The 23,686-nt window shown below is 39.0% G+C and overlaps 1 non-coding gene across 1 annotated transcript; it reads left to right on the top strand.

Annotated features, from left to right (window-relative positions):
- Positions 1-908: 908 nt before the first annotated feature.
- On the top strand, positions 909-1,015 carry LOC119510969. The gene has a single exon (XR_005212088.1). It is a non-coding gene; the product is annotated as a U6 spliceosomal RNA (small nuclear RNA).
- The last annotated feature ends 22,671 nt before the right edge of the window (positions 1,016-23,686 follow it).

Below are 23,686 nucleotides of genomic sequence, written 5' to 3'. Positions count from 1 at the left end.
CACCAGCACTTGATCACCCATTTGTGGAAGACCTTCATTTCCCCTCTAACAGCCTCCTACCCACCTGATATTTCTGAAAGTCACCAGGGAACCTCACATGGGCTCGTTTCCTGAAGGAATTGCTGGAATGCTACCATCTCTCCCCGGTACAAGTGTTTCCCTTTAGCTACCGCTGCTTCCCAGCCTGTGGATGGTCACTGCTGACTCTAGGCAGCGTCTGGCAGGTGGTTATCTCCTTTAACTTCCAGTCCTAGGGTTCTGGCATACTGAACACATCTGGGCTTTTGTATAATTTGTGGATAAGGTTACCCAATTTAAAACCAACTTGGAACACAGCTATGTGAGACAAAAAAAAAAAAAAAACAAAAAAAAACCAGTAATAATATAATATATAATAAATAATTGTGCATATATGTTTTATTACTATGAGCAACAGATGCTTATTTGAAAATTTATGTTATTCTGTATTACTTATTTAAACAAAACAACAATAGACAGGACTAGTTAACAGTGGCAATTAGCAGTAATTAACAATAGAGTTAAGAAAATAACGTGGTAAATATAACAATATTTTGTGATGTTTCTTTCTGTCCTCTGATACAGCAATTTATTTAAACCCTTTCTAAAAATTTTTTATTTGATATTTAAATTGTGTAGGATATATTATTGTGTATTCTTGAGATATATAATGCACGACTTTTTAAAAGAAGAGCATAAATACAATAGAACTAATTAAACAGATATCACCTATTTAATAAAAAATAACAATGACATGTTTCTTTTGTCCCATGATACTATAGGATATTTTTAGTCTTTCTGTTTCCTTTCCCAATAATACTTCTCTGAACTGCATGCAGCCTTTAGAACACCATTCTTTTCTTTTATGTGGTGGTAAAACTGAGCAGTCAGTGCTCGCTTTGGCAGTGCATACACTAAAATTGGAACAATAGAGAGAAGAGTTGCATGGCCCCTGTGCAAGGATGACACGCAAATTCATGAAGCATTCCATATTTTTGAATAGTGGAAAGGTTTAGATAATGGACAGTGGTGATGGTAGCACTGAAATATATATCTGAATATGATTAAAAGGGGAAATATTAGATTGTATATATGGTAACAGAATACAATTAAAAAAAATCCATGGAACTACATTACACAAAAAGGGAACCCCAAGTTAAAACATGGACTTTAATTAATAGTACAATTATAAAAATGTGCTTTCATCAGTTGTAACAAATGTTCCACACCAATGCAAGGTATTGGTAGTGGGGTGGTCTATGGAAATCCTGTGTTTTTATGCATGATTGTTTTATAAACTCACAAGTTCTCTGATGAGAGAGAGAGAGAGAGAGAGGGAGAGGGAGGGAGAAAAATGGAACTCAAAAAATAAAACCTGAATACAATCAGATGTAAATTTTACTTTGGCTTGTAGTCCTGCTCTTATCAAGTTCACATTATACCAATTCCTGGTATCAACCCAATATGATGACATCAAGCTAAATATACTCAACAAAGTCTCAACAAAAGTGTTTGGCATAGAATACTTTAGGACTTTAGCAACAGCGGATTTTAAGACTTGAAGGAATCACTTTCCTGCTCTTCACAACTCCATCATTTTGTAACTACATGCTTGTTTTGGTAGACTAGCTATTTGTCATTGGGTCCTTTGCACCTATAAATTCATCATAGAAGCTACAGGCATCTAAAATGTCCATCATTTTTAAGCACTCCAAAACACATTGGATGTCATCACAAGTTAAACCTCTCTTTCTCAGGGAAAATGTTTTTAAAGCACAGAAGTAATTTCAACTTGTGAAACTAAAGTTGGATTCCAAAGAAGTTACAGTCTTAATAAAGTAACAAGAAACTCTGTTTTAACTTAGCTGTCCTTTTCTGATGACATTATTTTTAAGTTCTTATTTCCAAGAAATGAGTCATAATTTTTGCTGTATGAGTTTTGACACAACCTACACATGACATCAAACAATTGCGGTACAGTTGCTTCATCTTTTCTAGACTCCTTTTAGCCTCATCAAAGATCAAATAGTTTTGGAGAAACAGCATATAAATTTCTTTTTTTATATATGGGAAGTTGTATGTTTACAGAAGAAACATACAAAAAATACAGAGTTCCCATATACCTCCCTATATTTTTTTTATTATCATCATTTTCTACTTTCTCACCCTCAATGTATTTCCAAATTAGAGAAAGATATTCATCTTGTCACATACTTTGAAAATATGATTTTACAGAAGGCTGACATTTTAGCATCTTTTACTGTAGCTGGAAAAATTAATAGCCATTTTGTAGACACATGTCTAAGGCTGTCTCCTCCCATTTCAATGAAGTAAAAGAATCTCCTTAAGTGCTTCTGCACATTTTAAGGAAACTGAAAAGTAACCAAAAACTTTTGCTTTGAAAGCTTTGGTATCAAAGGTAAGCAAATAAAACCCCCTTTTAATAAATGTTGTATATAAGGTATACAGGACATATAGCAGGTCAGATCTTTTCATTTTCCTTGGAATTTGCCAAAAGTTATATTTGTAATGTTTGCTAAATATACAGATAGGAATGAGCAAAGTCTACTTTTTATTTAGACATGATATCAACCATCTTTCGTTTTCTGTTTTCTGTGGTTTCATTAAACTCTTCAAAGCAATCAGGAAGTTGATTTGGAACTGAATTTTCATATCATATAACCTAAGAGTTAGGAGGAACATTGTTTTGTTTATAATAAGATGCATCATTTGATATACTGTAGAAAGTATGACAGTTAGTGAGATCCGTCAGAATCAGTTCTACGTGGGAAGGGATCAACACATCTCTTATCAAAATCTCCATGCTCACATTTTCATTGCGACCTCTGGTTCAGGAAATGAAACTTTATTCAATTTTACAGAGCAGTTAAGGGAAGAAGATGAAAAAGCATGCTTGTTTGTGTGGTATGCCCAAGCTAATTCAGCAGTCACTATTTTAAATGAAGCATTATTGTCCTGGTAGGGGATAAAAAACCATTTGCTTGATTTAGAAATATTTGCGTCTCACCCCAGAATTGGGAGATTTGGCCTCCAACTGTGTTTTCACATCACCATGCTCATTTCCAAATTCATTCAAATTCATTCTACAATTGTATGGTATGCTATGGTTTGATTTTTCACCACCCTAATCGAGTTAAATGTGACCTTATATCTGTCATTAAAATAAAACAATTAGCCTTATTTTTGGATGAAGTCTGGGGTATGCTGGCATTCATATTGTAATTGTTCTAATTTTAATTATCTGAACTCTTAGAAAACATGGTCACACGATTCATAATGTTAAAAATTACACTAGGCAGTACTTACAGAATGCCAGAGTTCGGACCTCCAAAAATCTCCTCCTTAAAAGAGAGATAAAGACAGTGGCAATATAAAAATCATTTTTTCAGAACTCTGCTAATTAACCAAAATCTTGCAACAATATGTAGAATATTTATTCAAGAAAATTTGTTTACTTCTCTAAGAGCTGCAGGGTTTGCAGCAATTTACCTTAACCTGCATCCATTCCCCATTCCTCAATTCTGCAGTAGCCTTCAAACTCAACACCTCACAACCATGGAACCTGTGAAAACCAATAGCTATGCAGCCACCTGATGGGGAAGACTGGGTTTGGAGCTCCTCAAAAAGCCCACCCTAGAGTTTTGTAACTATTTGACCTATTATTTGATACCTATATTTGACACACATATAACCTATTATTTGATACCTATACAACCTATATAATTATTTGATACCTATTTATCTATTTGAACTATTTGATGTAATGCAGAGCTCACTCTGCAGGAAAATCCATATTCCCCAGGCATTTTTATTTATCATCACAGCTGCCTAAAACTATGATACCAGGTTGAGCAAACAAGAGACTGGTTAAAAATTAACCAGTTAAAAGATCTGGGGAAGAAGATGTCAAAAGGGGTCTTGATAATCTCTGTTATATTCATGGGGACAAAGAAGGACAAGTGCGTTGCTGAATTGTGTTCATACCAAGAAAAAGACCAAAGAGTGCTCCAATATCTTCCTTTGGATGACCTTGAGGACTTGTGAAAGAAGTAAATAAAGTCATAAACTGTCATAAACTAGTCATAAACTGTCTGAGTGTTGGGAGACGTGGCCCAACACACAGAGAGCCCTTAGCAAAGTTTGGAAGATGTATTGGTTGAAGGCAATTAAGGAAATTGTTCACCATTCATTAGCTAACCACTAAGATAACTGAGCAAAAACTTCCATGGTGAGAGCAACTAGTAAATAGCCAGGAACGTATAGTCTGGAACAACTGTTTGGGGTACATCTGTGACTGGACACACATTGTACACCAGTCTGGAATGGGTGGAATGGCTGAGATTGCAGCATAGAACTGTAAGAAAAGCTCCTCAAACTGAGGAGCTGGCACCTGTCTCCCACTGGCATGGCAAGCTGAATTGGAAAATTTCCCTGTAGAAAAAAGAAGCATTGTCTACTAGGAGCAAGGGAAGGTAGCTCAACCAATCTCCAATTGAAGTTATAAGTTATATATATATATATGATATATATTATAATATATATAATATTATTGAGATTGTTCACATACCATACAACTATCCAAAGATCCAAAGTGTACAATCAATTGCCCATGGTACCATCATACAGCTGTGCATCCATCAACACAGCTAATTTTTTTCAATGTTTAGAACATTTTCATTACTCCAGAAAAGAAATAAAGACAAAAAAAGGAAATGCAAATACTCCTATACCCCTAACCACCGTCCCCCACCCCTCCATTATTGATTCATAAAGTTTGGTATAGTACATTTGTTACTGTTGATGAAAGAATGTTAAAATACTACTAACTGTAGTATATAGTTTGCAATAGGTATATATATATTTCCCATATGCCTCTCTATTATTAACTTCTAGTTATAGTGTCATACATTTGTTCCAGTTCACGAGAGAGATTTCTAACATTTGTATAGTTAATCCCAGACATTGTCCAACACAAGATTCAGTGTTTTGTACATTCCTATCTTTTAACCTCCAACTTTCCTTCTGGTGACATACATGACTCTGAGCTTACCCTTTCCGCCACCTTCACACACCTTTCAGCACTGTTGCTATTCTCACAACATGCTACCATCACCCCTGTCCATTTCCAAACATAAGTTCACCCTAGTTGAACATTCTGCTCATAATAAGCAACTGCTCCCCATTCTTTAGCCTCATTCTATATCCTGGTAACTTATATTTCATGTCTATGAGTTTACACATTATAATTAGTTCATATCAGTGAGACCCTGCAATATTTGCCTTTATGTGTCTGTCTTATTTCACTCAATATTGTGCCCTCAAGATTTCTTCATCAACCCATTTCTTTTAAGATGGTTCTGTTCACATACCATACATTCCATCCTAAGTAAACAATCGTTGGTTCCCTGTATAGTCACATATTTATGTATTCAGCACCATCGCCATTATCTATATAAGGACATCTCCATTTCCAATTGCAGTTTTAATGAACAAATTTGAACTACTGAATATAAGCTATGAACACAGATAAACTCAGAGCAAGCAGGAAAGGAACTCTGAGATCCCTCCTGGCAGAGAAGAGGCAGGGCTGATGGAAAAATAAACAAATGAGTGAATGAATGAATAAATAAATAAATAGGCTTTTGGAGTTGCCTGAGCTCAGAACACTTGTAAAGGGCTGTGTCCCAAGAAAAGGGGCACGTAGAACCAGATACCAACTCCACCTCTTGACTGGTGAAACTGGGGGGCTGGGGACTGGCTCTGAAAAAGGAATTTCTTTCTTTTTTCTCTCATTCCAAGTAGCTCATTAGAGAAAGTCTCAGGCATTTTCAATTGTCAGAACTGATCCAGGCAAGGGTGGAGTTAAGATAGATAGACAAAGGAAGAAGCCAAGTGAAGAAGATAACTCCCTAAAAGGCATCTCTTCCCTAAGGAAAGGGGGTAGCAGGAGGAAGCTCAAGTGGCTGTCCTCCCTCAGGGAATTCAGACCCCAGGGTCTGGGGAGAAAAAAAACAGAAACAGCTTAAGCTTGTCTTCTGACTCACCCTCATTCCCTGGAAGGGACAGGTTCTGCTGAGAATTAAAGGCACTGCACCTCTTTATGCCAGTGGGGAGCTGTAGTCTGACCAGCACCACCTGCTGGAAAGGATAGGAAAAGCACAGCTCTAGAGGCCTCACAGGAAAGTCTGACAATCTTCTGGGCCTTATCCTCAGGGAAACTAGATACTGACTGCACCCTCTTCCTGAGAACTGGGTGCATCTGGTCTGGGTAAATATGACTGGGTTAATGAAGGAAACCAAAAGCCTAGACAACAAAAAATTATGAGTCACACTAGGAAGAATGAAGATATGGCCCAATCAAAGGAACAAACTTACACTTCAAATGAAATACAGGAGTTAAAACAGCTAATTAAAGAGGTTCAAACAAATATGCTAAATCTACTCAAAAATCAAATCAATGAGTTGAGGGAAGATATGGCAAAAGAGATGAAGGATATAAAGAAGACATTGAGTGAACATAAGGAAGAACTCAAAGGTTTGAAGAAACAATTGGCAGAACTTATGGGAATGAAAGGCACAATACAAGAGATGAAAAACACAATGGAGACATACAACAGCAGATTTGTAGAGGCAGAAGAAAAGATTTATGAACTAGTACAGAACATCTGAAATCCCACACACAAAAGAACAGATAGGGAAAAGAATGGGAAAAGATGAGCAGGGTCTCAGGGAACTGAATGACAACATGAATTGCATAAATGTATGTGTCATAGGTGTCCCATAAGGAGAACAGAAACAATAATGAACAAAATAATCACCAAAAATTTCCAATCTCTTATGAAAGACATAAATTATAGATCTGAGAAGCACAGCATACACCAAACAGAATAGATCTGAATAGACCTACTCCACAACACTTAATAATCAGATTATCAAATGACAAAGACAAAGAGAGAATCCTGAAAGCAGCAAGAGAAAAGTGATCCATCACATACAAAGGAAACTCAATAAGACTAAGTGTGGATTTCTCAGTAGAAACCATGGAAGCAAGAAGGCAGTGGTATGATCTATTGAAGATTCTGAAGGAGAAAAACCGCCAACCAAGAATCCTATATCCAGCAAAACTGCCCTTCAAATAGGAGGGAGAGTTCAAAATATTCTCTGACAAACAGATAATGAGAGAGTTTGTGAACAAGATACCAGCTCTCCAAGAAATACAAAAGGGAGCACTACAGGCAGATAGGAAAAGCAAGGAGAGAGAGGTTTGAAGAAGAGTGTAGAAATGAAGACTATCAGTAAGGAAAAAAAAGAGAGAGACAAAAAATAAAAATAAAATAAGATATGACATATAAAATTCAAAAGATAAAATGATAGGCAGCAGACATTACATTGAGTGAAATTAGCTAGAAACAAAAGGACCGATACTATATGGTCTCACTAATATGAACTAAAATTGATGAATGAACTTTGAGAGTTAAAGTTGAGAACACAGGTTTTCAGGACATGGAAAGAGGGTCAAGATCAGGCATTTAATGCTGAAGGAGTACAGAATGTTCAACAGGATTGATTGTATAGACAAGAAATGGATAGCACAATACCGGGTGATGGTAGCACAATACTGTAAGTGCTCTGAACAAAGACGGGTGTGAGTACATTGAAAGAAGAAGGCTAGGGGCATGTATGACACCAGAAGGAAAGACAGAAGATAAAGACTGGGAATCTGTAACTTAGCAAAACCTTGAATGGTCAGTGATGGCAATTAATTGTACACATATAAGATTGTTTTTACATGAGGGAGAACAAATGAATGTCAACAATACAAAGTGTAGAAAATTGGATGGTATAAGCAGAAAAAATACAATCCATGCAAACTAGGGTCTATGGTTAACAGTAACATTGTAAGATGCTTCAATTAATTGTAACAAAGGCAATATACTAAAGCTAAATGTCTGTAAGAGGAGATATAAGGATTCTTTGTGCTGTTGTCGTCTCACCTTTTCAGTTTATTTTATTTTATTTTATTTGTTTCTATCTTTTTTATTCTTCATTTTTTTCTCCTCTTCCTCTTTCATTGCCAAAGAAATGGAAAATTCCTCATATAGATTGTGGTGGTAAATGCATAACTATGTGATTACACAAGGAATCATTGATTGTTTACTTAGGATAGATTGTATGGTATGTGAATAAAACTGTTTAAAAAATAAACAGACAGATACAAGTGATGAGGCAAATGTGGAGAGACGTATAATGGTAGGGAAGTAGAATGGTACAGCCCATCTGGAGGGCAGTGTGGTGATTCCACAGGAAGCTAAGTATGGGATTGCCATATGGTCCTGCAACACTGTTATTGATTGTATACTTGGAGGAACTGAGAGCAGGGACACGAGTGGATGCTGCACACTGGTGTTTGTGGTGGCAGTATTCATGATTTGCAATGGATGGAGGTGGCCTAAGGGTACATCGACTGATAAATGGAATGGTGAACTGTGGTATATACATACAATGGGATATTGAGCAGTGACAAGGAGGAATGAAGTTGAGGTATGCAACTAGGTGAATGGAAGGTGAAGACAGTATGTTGAGTGAAATAAGCCAGAAATGAAAAGACAAACATTATAACGCCTCACTAATATGGACTAACTATAATGTGCAAACTCTGAGAATTTAATCTGGGAGCATGGGTTATCAGGGGAAGGCTTATATAAAGGTTCCTGGACTGTAAGCTCTTACAGCAGTCATATCTATTCATGAGTTGTAACAGTTATTTCTAAATTCTGAGATGCTGAGATGTTTATGTGTGACCTGATCAGTTCGTGGAGCTTCAGGTGTCTGTCTGTGGCACCTGGGACTTGGAGCCAGAGTTCAGTAACTGTAAGTGCTGGCATTGCCCCATGCAGCAACTGTTAAAGAGACTAAAAAGGAGATCAGACATTGATTGGAGATATGAACAAAATGGACTTGGTTAGGACTAAGGTGAATCAGACTAAAGGGTAAAGGATGATATTGACTGTGTTTTAAAACTTCAACTTCTGTGTGAGACCAAAGTGAGATGTTTATTTGGTGCAAAATCTATATTTTCTGTAGTACACAATGTAATTTAATTTGTATGGTCAGTTTACCCAAACCCCATAATTACATGGAACCTTGAATGTGGGTGATTTCTGGCTGGTTTGTATAGGTTAGAATGAAGCCCCAACACATCCCAGAGTAATTTGGGCAAAGAGTAAAAAGCATTTGCAAAGCCCCCTTAATGGACTGGAGAAAAATATGGAAATATTAAACTTCTCCACCTGGGAAATTCCTGATATTCTCACAAGTATTGAGAACTACCAGTTTTGTAGGCCGAGCCCTTGATCTTGGGGCTTCCCCTTATGAATCTTGTTACTGCAAAGGAGAGGCTAAGCGTGCTTATCATTGTGCCTAAGAGTCACCCCAGAGAACCTCTTTTGTTGCTCAGATATGGCCTCATTCTCTAAGCCAACTCCACAGGTAAATTCACTGCCCTCTCCAAAGTGGGACATGACTCCCAGGGGTGTAAATCTCCCTGGCAATGTGGGACATGACTCCTGGGGATGAGCCTGGACCCAGCATCATAGGATTGAGAAATCTTTGTGAACCAAAAGGGGGAAAAGAAATGAAATAAAGTATAGTTTCAGTGGCTGAGAGATTTCAAATGGAGTTGAGAGATAATTCTGGAGGTTATTCTTATGCATTATATAGATATCCCTTTTTAGTTTTTAGTGTATTAGAATAGCTAGAAGGAAATACCTGAAACTGTTGAACTGGAATCCCAGTATCCTTGATTCTTGAAGATGATCATGTAACTATATAGCTTATATATAGTGTGACTGTGTGATTGTGAAAACCTTATGGCTCACACTCCCTTTATCCAGAGTATGGACAGATGAGTAGAACAATGGGGACAAAAAGTAAATGAACAATAGGGGGGAGAAGGGATATGAGATGTCTTGGGTATTCTTTTTTACTTTTTTTAAAAATTCTTATTTTTATTTTGTTAGAGTAATGAAAATGTTCAAAAATTGATTGTGGTGATGAATGCACAGCTATACGATGATTCTGTGAACAATGGAATGTACACTTTGGATGATTGTATGGTATGTGAATATATCTCAATAAAATTGCATTTAAAAAAGCTTCAGTGGCTGCACAATACAGGGTATACAGACTTGACAGAATTATTCTAGTTAAGTCACTAAGCAAACAAACCACAATGACAACAGCAGAAATAATGAAACGAGCCCTGGAGAGGAAGAGAAAATGAGTTCCAGTGTTGCCACGTTATATTATCTAAAATGTCCAGTTTTTCTCCATAATTCTGAGACACACAAAGAAGCAAGAAAGAGTGGCCTATAAAATGGATAAAAAAATAGTAAATGGAAACTATCTTTTAGAGGGCCCAGATGTTGGACTCACTAGACAAAAACTTAAATCGGTATTATAAAATATTCAAGGAACTAAAGGAAACTAAATCTAAATAATTAAAGGAGAGTATAACAACAAAACTCATCAAATCGAGAATATAAATAAATGGATCAAAATTATAAAAAAGAACCAAATAGAAATTCTGGAGTTAAAAAGTACAATAACTCTTGTGAATAATAAACCCTCACATTTATGGTCAATTGATTTTAAATAAGAGTGTCAGGACAATTCAATGAGAAAAGAACTGTCAAATTTTCAACATATGGTTCTGGGACACCTGGATATCCACATGGAAAGAGTGAAGTTGTGCCCCTACCTACTTCATGCCATACACAAAAGTTAATGCAAAATGAATCATAGACCTAAATGTAAGAGCTAAAACTATAAAATTCTTACTAGATAACATAGGAGTACATCTTCATAACCTGGGTTAGATAATGGTTACTTATAAATGGTACCAAAAACACAAGTGACAAAGGACAGAATACATAAATTAAACCTCATCCAAATTAAAATCTTTTATGCTTCAAAGGACACCATCAAGAAAGTGGGGGGAAAAAAACAAGTGGCAGAATGAAACAAAATATTTGCAAATAATCTGAAAAGAGGCCGGTATCCCAAATATATAAAGAATTCTTACAACTCTTTAATAAGACAAATATCCCAATTTTCATTAAGAAATGGCCAAAGGATCTGGATAGACAGCTCTCTGGCAAAGATATACAAATGACCAGTAAGCATGTGAAAACAGATACCCAACATCATTAGCCATCAAGGAAATGCAAATCAGAACCACAATGAGATCCCACTTCACATCTATTAGATAGCTATTATCAAAAAGTCAGAAAATAAGAAGTGTTGGCAGGGATGTGGGAAACTGTACGCTGATGGGAATGTAAAATATTGCAGCTGCTTTGGAAAACAGTCTTGCATTCCTTAAGAGGTTAAACATAAAGTTACCATATGAACCAGGAAATCCACTCCTAGGTATAAACCCAAAAGAAATGAAAACATACATCCACATATAAACTTGTATGTAAATAGCAGCATTCTTAGCAGCATTATTCATAATAGCCAAAAAGTGTAAACAACCCAGTTTTCCATCAATTGATGAATGGATAAATGGAATGTAGTATATCTATACAATGGAATATTATTCAGCATAAAAAGGAATGAAGTACTTGTCCCTGCTACAACAGTGATGAACCTTGAGAACATTAGGCTAAGTGAAAGAAGCCAGTCACAAAAAGACATATTATATGATTTCAACTATATGAAATGTCTGGAATAGGCAATCTATAGAGCTGGAAAGTAGATTAGTAGCTGCTCAGGGAAGAAGAGATGAGGAATGACTGCTACTAGCTACAAGTTTTCTTTCGGAATGATGAAAATCTTCCAAAATTAAATTGTGATGATAGTTGCACAACTCTATGAACATACCAAAAAAACAATGAATTGTACATTTTAAATGGGTGGATTTTATAGTATGTGAATTATGTCTCTATAAAGCTATTTTTAAAAGCTACCTCTATTTCATGCAAGGTCCAAGATTAATCCACAGGCACATTAAAGACAGTGTTAACGCTCATGATTATAAGCAAGTTGCACACTTAAGTAGCATCACTTGGATTGATGCAAAGATGCACGAACCATTATTATGAACTGCAAATCATGGTTGCCAGCATCAGTGGTCAGGAAAAGAAACACAACAGCAAATACAGAAAAATGTGTCCATTTGACACAAAAAAATCAGTGTTGCTTTCAGTCCCTATCACTGGGACTACTGTGTGGGTTTTGTATTCTTGCCCCCCACAGTCAAAATCGGGACTGTTTGTGTCTTAGGGAGGGGTTTCCTAGGACACAAGACTTTCGGGAATCACACTGGGCCAGTCCTGGGCAAACAAGCACAATCAGTCACTCTCTCTTTGGACAATTGAGGAGAAATCAGTCATTCTTTATTTTCCTGGGTGTGCTCTCTTTGAAATCATCAAACTGGATTACCTTAATATCAGCATCTTGCAGAATATTTATTCTTATGATGTTCCACCTTCATGGTTGCTTTAATAATGATTTTTTCTATTATATTATAATTTATTGTTTGAGTTTTATAAAGCTATTGATTTTATATATTGTTTTTTAACTATCTTACTGAATTTTCTTATTGTCCCTTATTTATTGTCCCAATACATTGTCCCATTTATTTTTCTGGGTTGTTCAAGGTTTACAATCATGTCATCAGGAAATAATGATAATATTGCTTCCATCCATTATTTATAAACCTCGTTATCTGTAAAGGATAAAACTCTCAGTAAACTACAACAATGGACTCCAAAGGTGCATCTTATCAACCCCTTCAATGGCAACACTGATATTAAATATTTCCCTATTCTCCTGACTTGTGGATGGAGATAACCTTATCATGTATGTCAAGGAGTATGTATGCATTAGTATTTTATCTAGAGATTTTATCTGGAATGGATATTGAATTTTTTCCAATGCTTTTTCTGAGTTCTTGGAATTAACATATATTTTTCCTCCTTTGACCTATTAATGGAATGAATTGATGATTTTGTGATACTTTACCATCCCTGGCTTTACTGAAATGTATCTCACTTGGCCATGCCTCACATTTTGCTAAATACTTCTCAGTTCTATTTGCTAATTTTATTTAGAATTTTTATATCAATATTCATATGGTTTGGATGTCTTTCTTGGACTCTGTCTGATTTGAAAGCTTGTGTTACTTTTGGCTTCCAATGGAAGGTCTTCTGTCTCTCTAAGCTCTGAGTCAGTTTAAGTGTTCAAATTCTCTGTTCCTTGAGCATTTGAAATTATTTACCCAAGAAACCATCTGGGGCTGATGATTAGGGATGTTGTACTCTCAATTTCTTCTCTGATTATTGATCTGTTTAGAATTCCTATTTCTTTTAGGGTAAATTTTGGTTATTTTTTTATTTTCTAAGACAGACAATCATTTCATACAGATTTCAATATAATTTGCAACCAGGTTTGCCAAGCATTTCTTGAAACTTTTTAAATGACCTTTTTAGCTCTCATTAATGCCCCTTTCTAACTTTTAATTTTATTTCTCATGTATTTCTGTCAAAGAAATGGCAGCAGATTTTGTTTCCTTTTCCTCTGCTTGTAATTCATTTATTTATGCTTTTATCTTTATTTTTGTACTTTCCATATGTTACCCTTGATGTTTTTACCTAACTTTTTAACTTGAATTCACTTTTTAAAAGTTTTCATTTGTTGTTTTGAATATACATGTTTAAAGCTTCATTTTCCTGTGAAACCAGATTTGGCCATCTCCCATAAATTTTGAAGTGCTATATTTTATTTTGGCTAATTTCTAGAGTTTGCTATTTCAGCTTCACAAGGAAAATTAAGGGTTTTTTTTCCCCCCATTATTACATTATATAATAATTTAGTTGCACTGATACGTATGAAGTTATTGGTTTATAGCGAATATTATTCATCAGGTTAAATTATCACCCAAGGTCCTGTCAGGAAGCAGATGGCACACCGAAAAGGGTTTAGCTACACAGAATGTAATAAGGAAATGAAACCCAGAAGTATAGCCTGGGTTAAGAGAACAGAGAAAAATGGTGAGGCATCCGGGAACTGGAGGCAGTGGAAATTCATTACTAGACCTGGATGTTAAGAGATAAGGGGAGGGAAAAAATATCACTGGAGCCTGTGAGAGTCACGTCCCTGGAGGAGGGACTGTCTGATAGGAGCTGTAGCAGAGGAAACTCAGCCTCTGCCGGGACTGCAGAGAGGCAGGGAGAAGTGGAGGGAACAATCACTTCAACCTCCCTCTCTCCCCAGCCTCCAGTCTCTTACCCACAGGATAGCTGAAAACAGAGGACTGGGGGCCTGAGGTAGGCAGCCACAGAAGGGCACAGAGCAGAGCAGAAAAGGGAGGAGAAAAAACCTGGGAGCAGAAACTGAAAGCAACCAGGACCTCATGCAAATATAATTTTACTCCTACTCAAACATCGGGAATAGATGTAAACTGTATTAATGCTCTTTGATCTACTGGCGTGATGAATTCTATACAGTCTTCCTGATCTCAAAGCATCCTTGTATTCCTAAGGGCCCTTAATCCTACTTGGTCATGATGTATATTCTTTTCACTATACTTTTGAGGTGTAATTCTTCATTTGGAATTTTTACATCTATATTCACAATGAGATTGGTCTATAATTTTCTTTTTTGAATAGCAATTGCTATAATTTAGTATCTGAGTTATGCTTGCTTTGTAAAATGAATCCGAGGATGTTTTCACATTTTTATGTTCTTGGTTAATTTACAAAGCAAAAGAATTATTGACTCCTTAAAAGTTAAAAAATTGCTTAATCATGCTCCTACCCAGAACTGGCGGCTTTTCTTTCAAGTCATTTTTAGACAACTTTTCAGAGTCTCCTACGATTATTGGTCTCTATAGGTTTTCTACTTCTTGAGTCAATTTTGGACATTTATAATTTCCTAAGAAATGGCTCATTCCATGCAGATTCATTTTCTCCCAGTAGGTCTTATCCCCAAAACTTGGGGGCCATATATATGGTTCTTGGCAGACCACAAGGTTGTGGTGGTTACAGAAGGAGGGTAATTCTGTGTGGAAAGATCCTAGAGGCGTGGTTAAGATAGTCAAAACTCTTCAGAGGGCTCACTAACACTTCCCACAGACAGGATTGTTCAGCTTTCTCTGCAGCTGTTGAGAAGCGCAGCCCCCCATGGAGCTGACCACATGAGAATGTGCTTGAGGCGACCTTCCAGAGCAATTCGCCATGTGCTCCTGCAACTCAGCACCTGCTTATCCTGGAAACTGACCTCTGAAACTGTGGCTGTGATGTAGCCCTCCTGCTTAGCAAGAGCTACAAGGAAGAGTGGGAGGAGGAGAAGGAGGAAAGGAAGGAGGGCATGCATGCGTGAGTGAGCCCTGCTCTGAGAACCATGTGCCTTCCGTCTTGGGTGCTTTCCTTCTGGCCTCAGCTTTGCCACGTTGGATGTGTCACTGTGAGCAACAAAGCTGGGCTTCAGTTACCTGATCTGTGAAATGAGATGTTCTGAGGCCTTCCTGGATTTATGATTCTACTAACAGATTCCCCAGGATTAATCTTAGCACAAATGGGCTCATGCCTCACCTCCAGAGCGCTCTCTCGCTCTCGCTCTCTCTCTCTCTCTCTGTCTATAGTAAGAGACTGATGCTCTTGCATAAGTAACAGTCTTCTGAGATCTGATTCAGGAGGGAACAAAAGGCCCTTCTGTCCCCCGTGCATCTCCCCACCAGCCTGCCTTGGACTCAGGCAGGTGGGATTAAGACATCGACAGCCTGAGAGAGAAACTTGTCCTGGAGAAACAACCTCTTGAGTCCCTAATGACTTCAAGTGCAATAACGCATCCTACTGGCAACGTTCTGAAGTGACAGGAAGTTCTGATGGGGAGGGAGAGGTCTGGTGCATGGAATGCTGCTGGGGAGGGCCAGGCTAGAATGAAGACCACAGTTGCAGGAGATGCATGCGGAAGGGTACAATTGGCAGGAAAGGGACAGCCTGGTTGCTTTTGGGCCCCTGGAGGTGGAGGTGGAAGGAAACATGAATTAGCCTGGGGGAGTCTGAGGAACATTGAATGTTGACTCTGGCAACATAATGTAAATAGCATGGTCTTTGGAGGCCAGTGGAGCCAGGTTTCTATTCTGGTTCCACCACTCACTACTAAGTTCCCAAACCTCTGTTGAACTTATTTCCTCATCTTTAAAATGGGTATAATAATGCCTACCTTCATAGCTGATAGGAGAGTTAGGTGAGATGATATTGCAAAAGCATATTAGCACAGTGACTGGTATGAGTGAGCATTCAATCAGTGTATCTATTACTATCAATATTATATAATTACTATAATTATAATCAGTTTTGTCACTGTTGCTCTCTAGAAGCCATTAATTCAAATGAACATTTTTGGGCTCCTGCCAAGCCCTGTGTTCATCATCCTCTGGGGTTACAGGAAGAATGCAGCATACTCCCTGCCCTGAAACAGCTTTCAATCCAGTGGTATAGACGGATTTATACATAGCCAAGTAGAATATACAGTATAACGAACATGAGAACCAAATAGAGGTGCCTGAACCTACTGTGGACATGCCCAGGAAAGAATGATGGGCTAAGGGTGGGAGAAGTTACTGGGTCAGGAAGGAATGCTTGGAAGAGGCAGCTGTGAGTTAGGCCTTAGAATCTGATAAGGTCATTCAATTCAATACCCAGAAAGTTAAAGACTTTCCAGGCTTAATAACCACACATATATTGAGCATGTGTCATGCATCAGTTACTGTCAAGATGAACCTCTTAAACCTTACAATAACCCTATGAGATGGATACTCATCATCCTCATTTTACAGATGAAGAAACTGAGGCACAAAGAGATGAAATAACTTATGCAAGGTCATGTAGCTTGTGGGAGGTAGATTTGACCCCATGTTGTCCTCTCAGAGTCACCACAGCTGCCTCTTCCAGTGGCAGAGCTGGAGCTTGAATGGCCAACTCTCAACTTGAAACCCTGTGCTTTACTCTCATGCCACCACCCTTCAAAGTAAGAGAAATATTTCAGAAGGCAAAGAATTCTGGTTGAGCTTTCCAGACAAAGGACAGAGGAGGAGCAAAAACACAAAGATCTGAGAGACTTTTTGTGGATTATCATAACTGAAGGGCAGAAAGAAACTAGTTAAAGGCAGTGGCTTTGGTTCTTGCACCATTACAGTCTCATACCCCCAGGTAGAAAAGAAGCCAGAATTGGCCATTGGAGGAGGTCAGGGTCTCCCAAGAACATTCTGGCCATACTCGGTCACTGGCTGAGAGCAGTCCATGGAAAGCATGGCAGCAGCAAAGACATGGCAGCAGATTTCAGAGCCCAGCAGCCCAGCCCTTGGTCAGTGGTGTTCCCTTTGGTTGGAGTTCTGAGAAGCACCATCTCGTGGCTGCCACCTCTGCTTCTCACCAGCTCTACAGGCCTTTACATTCTCTGGACAACTGCAGTCTCCCAACTTGTCTCCCTGATGCTTAAGCTTTATCCCTCCAAACTTTTTTCCATGCCGTAGTCAGAAAGGATTTTCTAAAACACAAATCTAACATGTCAATCCTCCACTTAAAGCCTTCAATAATGATTTTACCAATTCCCTTGAAATCTATAAATGGAGTTCTTGCTTTAAATAAGAGATTGATTGAACATTTAATCAAACAAGATGTCCTTGAACTAGTGACATGCACATTATTCCAGCCCTCAAACCTCAGGTAAGGTAAAACTCTATAGATACTGAAAATTCAATTTAGCTGAGACATGTAAGCATTACCTTTACTGAAAGTCATTGAATTTCTTGCATATCTTTTTGGGGAATTAAAATCTTTGTAAAATATAACTTTTCTTATGCTTATCAACAAATAATTATTAATGATATTCTAGCAAAAACACAAATTCCACAAACTGCATTCCAAGTTCTTCATTTGAAATTTCATCAATCTTTGGATTTTCCAATACTTGATAGACACGCTGCCCTCTAGGATGCAGGGGCAGTGCCCTCTTTTGGAAATGGTATTAACTGATCTTGCCTACTCATGAGATCAACCAATAATTCGCTCATGGAAAGATTTGAGGAAGTTTGTGCCACAAAATTTGACAATAACAGCATGGCTCCCCTTAGTCAGGAACACAACGGAAATCCTTGCTCTCAACTGAGTAGATAAGAACGACTGAAACTCCTGGGACAACTGACTCTTGCAAGCTGTGTCCACAGCTGCATCACCTTCCAGCTGCCCACTGGGTTCAGCCCTGGGCATCCCTGAAAGGAGACAGGAAGAAAGGAGAACAGCAGGTGCAGCTATTTGTTTCCTTGGCTTCCTCCCTTCGGCTGGCTGTGTGTCTCACCCAATATCACTGCTGCTGTCAGACAACCCTTCTCCCCATAGCTCTCTCTGTCTCTGGGTTGTGGAAAGCTCTCCCACTCCTTCCTCCTTTAGGGGTAGTAACTATACACTGCTATTTCTAATTCTTGTGTATGGCATCATCCCTTGTGGTTTCCTAGGACTCTATCCACATCCTTGTCAATAATCCCTTTATTAAACTCTCCTAATTACCCAATTTAACTGAGGGCATCACTTTTCCGGGAGGACTCTGACATACACTGCCCCCATTAGGGTTGCCAGATTTAGCAAATAAGTAATACAGGATGCCCAGTTAAAGTCGAATTTCAGGTCAACAAAAAATAATTTTTTTAGTAGAAGTATGTCCTAATACTCATTTATCAGAAATTAAAATTTAACTGGTAGTCCTTATTTTATCTGGCAACCCTAGCCTTCACCATCAAGTATGAAAAAACCTTGGGGAACTTGGGGAACTTCAGTTTATCCCTGAAACAAAGAAGGTTAATAACAACCATAGAATATTAATGCTCATGATGCAGGTATTGTCCTAATTTGCAAGGATGTTCTCTGAATTGTATACAGCTATATGTGTATATCTGTGAATGTGTGCCTATATGCAGAGAGAGAAAAAGGAATCGTGTGAGGAAGTGAGAGAGCAAGAGAAAACGTTTTAATGGAAAACAAGACTGGAAAGGAAGGTTGGGGCTGGTTCCTCAGGACCTTAAATCCAGGGAGGACACTCTGGGCCTTCTCCACTAAACATAACTTCCCCAGACTCATGCACACACAATAAGAATTCTGACCCTCCTCTGCATTATCCGGATTTTCTTACATAACTTTCATGGTTGGGTCTGATCAATTTGGATCTCCAAGATTGTTCTGTATGAAAAAAAAAAAGAAATTTTCTCCTGAGATTTATATCAAAGGATAAAATTGGACTGCTAGTCCTACACCTGTAAAACACATTTGGATATTATTTCATGTTCTATCTGTAAAACATATTATCAATAATGAGATGAGATGAAAAGACCCAATTTAATTCCCCTTTTCTTATTTGTTCTTGCAATGCTAATAATGGAAGGAAGGAAGGAAGGAAGGAAAAGAAAAAAAGGTAAATACAAGGAGTTTTGATAGATCACATTAAGTATGTTGTAAAAAAAAGTTGGAAAGTTGTGGCTCTACAATCTATATCAAAAAAAATTGAAACATTGTTATCCCCAAAATAAGTTACTATTTTTCACAGCCTCCAGCTATAATAATTTCACTGGATGCTGTGCCAGTTTGAATGTATTATGTCCCCCAGAAAAAGCCGTATTCTTTGATGCGGTCTTGTGGGGCAGACATATTAGTGGGGATTAAGTTGGAACGTTTGGATTAGGTTGTTTGCATGGAGATGCGCCCTGCCCAACTGTGGATGATGACTGATGGGATATTTCCGTGGAAGCGTGGCCCCACCCATTCAGGATGGGCCTTCATCAGTAGAGCCATATAAATGAGCTGACTCAAGGAGAGGGAGCTCAGTGCAGCTGTGGGTGACGTTTTGAAGAGGAGCAGGCTTGCTAGAGAGGAATGTCCTGGGAGAAAGCCATTTTGAAACCGGAGCTTTGGAGCAGATGCCAGCCACGTGCCTTCCCAGCTAACAGAGGTTTTCCGGATGCCATTGGCCATCCTCCAGTGAAGGTACCTGATTACTGATGTGTTACCTTGGACATTTTATGGCCTTAAGACTGTAACTGTGTAGCCAAATAAACCCCCTTTTTATAAAAGCCAATCCATCCCTGGTGTTTTGCATTCTGCAGCATTAGCAAACTAGAACAGATGCCTTACAAGCAGTTATTGTTCTGGGAGATACTCCAAGCCCTCCTCCTGGATTTCTTAAAGAAAAATTTGCCGCAAGTCTGAAAAGTGATGAAGTGTTTGTGTCACGCCCTTCTCAGTATTTGACGAGGAGAGGCACCTCTGTGGGTGTGTGAAAAAGGGAAAGTGAGCTGTCATGTGGGCAATGAACATAAACAGCTCTCTGTGCCTTTTGAGTTGAATTTGAAAAGAAAATCATTTTTCTGGCTTCCCTGGCCCTCAGAGACTTTGTAAATAGTTTGAGCAGAGTGTTGAGGGAATGCTTTCCAGGTTCAAGATGGCCGACTGGGTAACGACCATAGTCTGCCCTCCTGGATGAAATCATAGAAATGGTGGAAAACATAAAAAGAATAGGTTGCAGATATGCACAAACACACTCAAAATGAAGAAGAGGCGCTCTCAATGGCCACAAAGCTATGAGAGACTCATGAATGACAGAAAGCAGAGAGGACAACACTGTAAGGGAAAACAGGTTCTGAGGAGCGTGTGGCCACAGAGAGTGGAAGCAGCAATGAGGACCATGGTGGTGGGATCTGGGCACATGAGGGGCCCCTACATAACCAATAGCATGGTTAGTGCGGGTGCTGCAGTGGGAGCATGCATCACCATGAGACAGGCCCAGGTAACCCCGACGGAAATGGTGAGTGGGGGTGCTCAGGGCAGATAGACCACCACACTGCCAGAGGCGTGGGCGAGGCTAACACAGCTCATGTGTGGTTTGTGATTCTCTAGCACCCACCCCAAATCACTCCAGAACTGTGCATCCCCAGAGGACATCTGTTTATCTTTGTCCAAGAAGTTTAGCTCTTTATATTAATTTTGAATCTTGATCTATGAAAACTCCTTATATTTGCCTCCTGATTTTGTACAATCTACATCAGGGTCATTCATAAAAATGTTAACCAACCTGTTGGCAATACATTAGAAACCTTTCTCCTCGTTCACGTGGAGGCATTAATCAGTGCTCTTTAAGCAGTGGCTGAAACGGCTGAAAGTCTACCTCACTCACTAGCTTTCTGACATTGAACAGGTCACTTAGTCACTCTGACCCTCAGTTTCCTTTTCTTACCTCCTAGGATTGACATGAGGATCAAATAGGATAAGATCCTTTACACTGTGGTTGGAACAGAAAAAGAGCTAAATAAATGTTCATTCATCATTGTTATTGCTATCATTATTATTATTTTCAGGTTTGGGAGTCATCAAGGGTTTTCCTGGGATTTGGACTTCTTGATGCCTTCCTGGCCCATATCTTACTTTTATCATAGTCCTTGCCTGTGTCCCCTTCTTCTATTCCTCATATCCTCCGAGAGTCACATTTATTTGAGAGCCTTATGTACAACCACGTTTCTCCCTGGAGATGCCTTCTTCTTGGATTGTTATTTCACTTTTACAGTCTCCATTTTATCTTACGTCATATCACGTTTAGGTCCTCTGGCCACAGAATTGTATCTGTTTTTGAAAGCATTTTTGAAATCTGCCTTCTGAAGTCTAGAATCCATTTACTTACCATCCTCAATGTTTCATTTATAAACCCCAGGGTCAAATGGTCACTATACAAAACTTTCAACTCTTCCATTTTACTGACCAGATTTTCATGGTTTGTTACAATGAATTTTGAATAATTTTTCCTCCCTCATGGCTCTCCCTGCCTTACCACAAGCTGAAGTTGTCAGTAAAGTATTTTATGAATGTGCCCTACTCTCAGCAGGGTGGGAGCTGGCAGCAGAAAGTTGGAGAGCTGACACCCCAGCCCCAGCCCCCTCAATGAAACCCTTTGCAGGAAATAGACTCTTCTTCCCAACTTTTCGTCTCACCAGAATATTCTCCCCTGTGCTTCTCCACTTGATCTGTGGGTTTCTGGGTCATCTTATGCAACAGTGTGGCTCCACTTGCCATTCTTTTGCAAATGGCACCCTTCACGTTGTATTTCAGGTGAGTTCTTTACCATGACTGACTGTACCTTATAAGACTCTTGTCCCTTTTCTTGTTAAAATTTTAGATTCCTTTGATTTTTTCCTGGACTTTGTTACTCCCTCCCACGTCAAGATTCCTTCTAGCTCCTCCTTATCATGTAAGACAGGTTCTCAACAAACATCTTTCTCCAGGAACCCTCCACTCTGTCATCAAAGGACACAGTCCAGAAACAAACCAAACCAAGGCAACAATAAAAACCTTTTCCTTGCTGGTGTCTGGAGCTAGCTGTTCATGTTCCACACCCTCTGCTTATTTCTTAGGTTTGGCAAGTGAAAGAAAAGATGAATACACTGAGTCTCGTAACCCTTCAGGTCTTTAACTGGGATCTCAGACCCAAGGCATGTTCCAGGTTAATTCCAAGAGGATACACATGGATGTGCAGAATGGATAACAGCACTGGCCTGTCATTTTTGTCAGACTCCATGAAGTCAGCCCTCTTAGGCCCACCACATCCCCTCAGCACTCACCTTCCCCCACCCTCACCAATGGCTCATTCCTGCAGGCACCTGCCATCTGCCTGGGGGCCTTCATCAGCCCACGGGCACAGGCCAGAAATGCAGGGACCCCGTCGAGAGCAGCCATTGACCAACAGCAGATACAAATCATGGTGCCCTGCTGCTCAGGTGGGACATCCCTGAGGCTTATTCCACACTGTTTCCACAGCAGTAATTTGTTCAGAGAGAGTAACTTTGCCTCCTTATTTTACTTCCCCATACCCCTACTCCCCAAATAAATGAGTTGTACTCAACTCATTCTCAGGGTCCACTTCTGGGGAATCCTGCCTAAGACATGGGCCTCACATCTGGATCAGCTGTCACATCTGTTCAGTCTGCCTTGGTCCACACCTCTTAGTAGGGTCCTCCAGCAAGTTTGAAGCAAAGCTGCGTACTGTAAGAAATTATCACAAAATTACTAATTTAAAACAATGCAAATGCATTACCTTCCAGTTTTATAGGTCAGAAGTCTCACAAGGCTAAAATCAAGATATCACCTGGTCCATGTTCCTTCTGGAGGCTCCAGGGGAGAATGCATTTCCTTGCCTCTTCCAGCTTCTAGAAGCTTCCTGCATTCCTTGGCTTATGGCCCCTTCCTCTGTCTTCAAAGCCAACAGCATAGCATATTCAACTGTCTCTGACTTACCTTGCCTTCCTCTTAATGTAATCACAAGGACTTTTGTGATTATATTAGTTCCAGCTGGACAACCCAGGATAATCTTCCCATCTCAAAATGCTTAATTGAATCACATCTGCAAATTCCCTTTTGCCATGTGAGGTAACATAGTCACAGGTTTCAGGGATTGGGATGTGGACTTCTCTGGGGGGACATCATTCTTCCTGCCTCAGATACTAACGGGTCCAGATCACAACAGTGAGCCCTGGGATTGTTACCATTCAACCAGCATAGTCCGTGTGGAATGCTGGATACATGAATGCCTTTGACACAGCAAAGGG

The sequence above is a fragment of the Choloepus didactylus genome, chromosome 1 (genome assembly GCF_015220235.1).
Source record: "Choloepus didactylus isolate mChoDid1 chromosome 1, mChoDid1.pri, whole genome shotgun sequence".
In the NCBI taxonomy this organism is placed as follows: Eukaryota; Metazoa; Chordata; class Mammalia; order Pilosa; family Megalonychidae; genus Choloepus; species Choloepus didactylus.
This window is presented reverse-complemented; position numbering and strand designations above follow the sequence as displayed.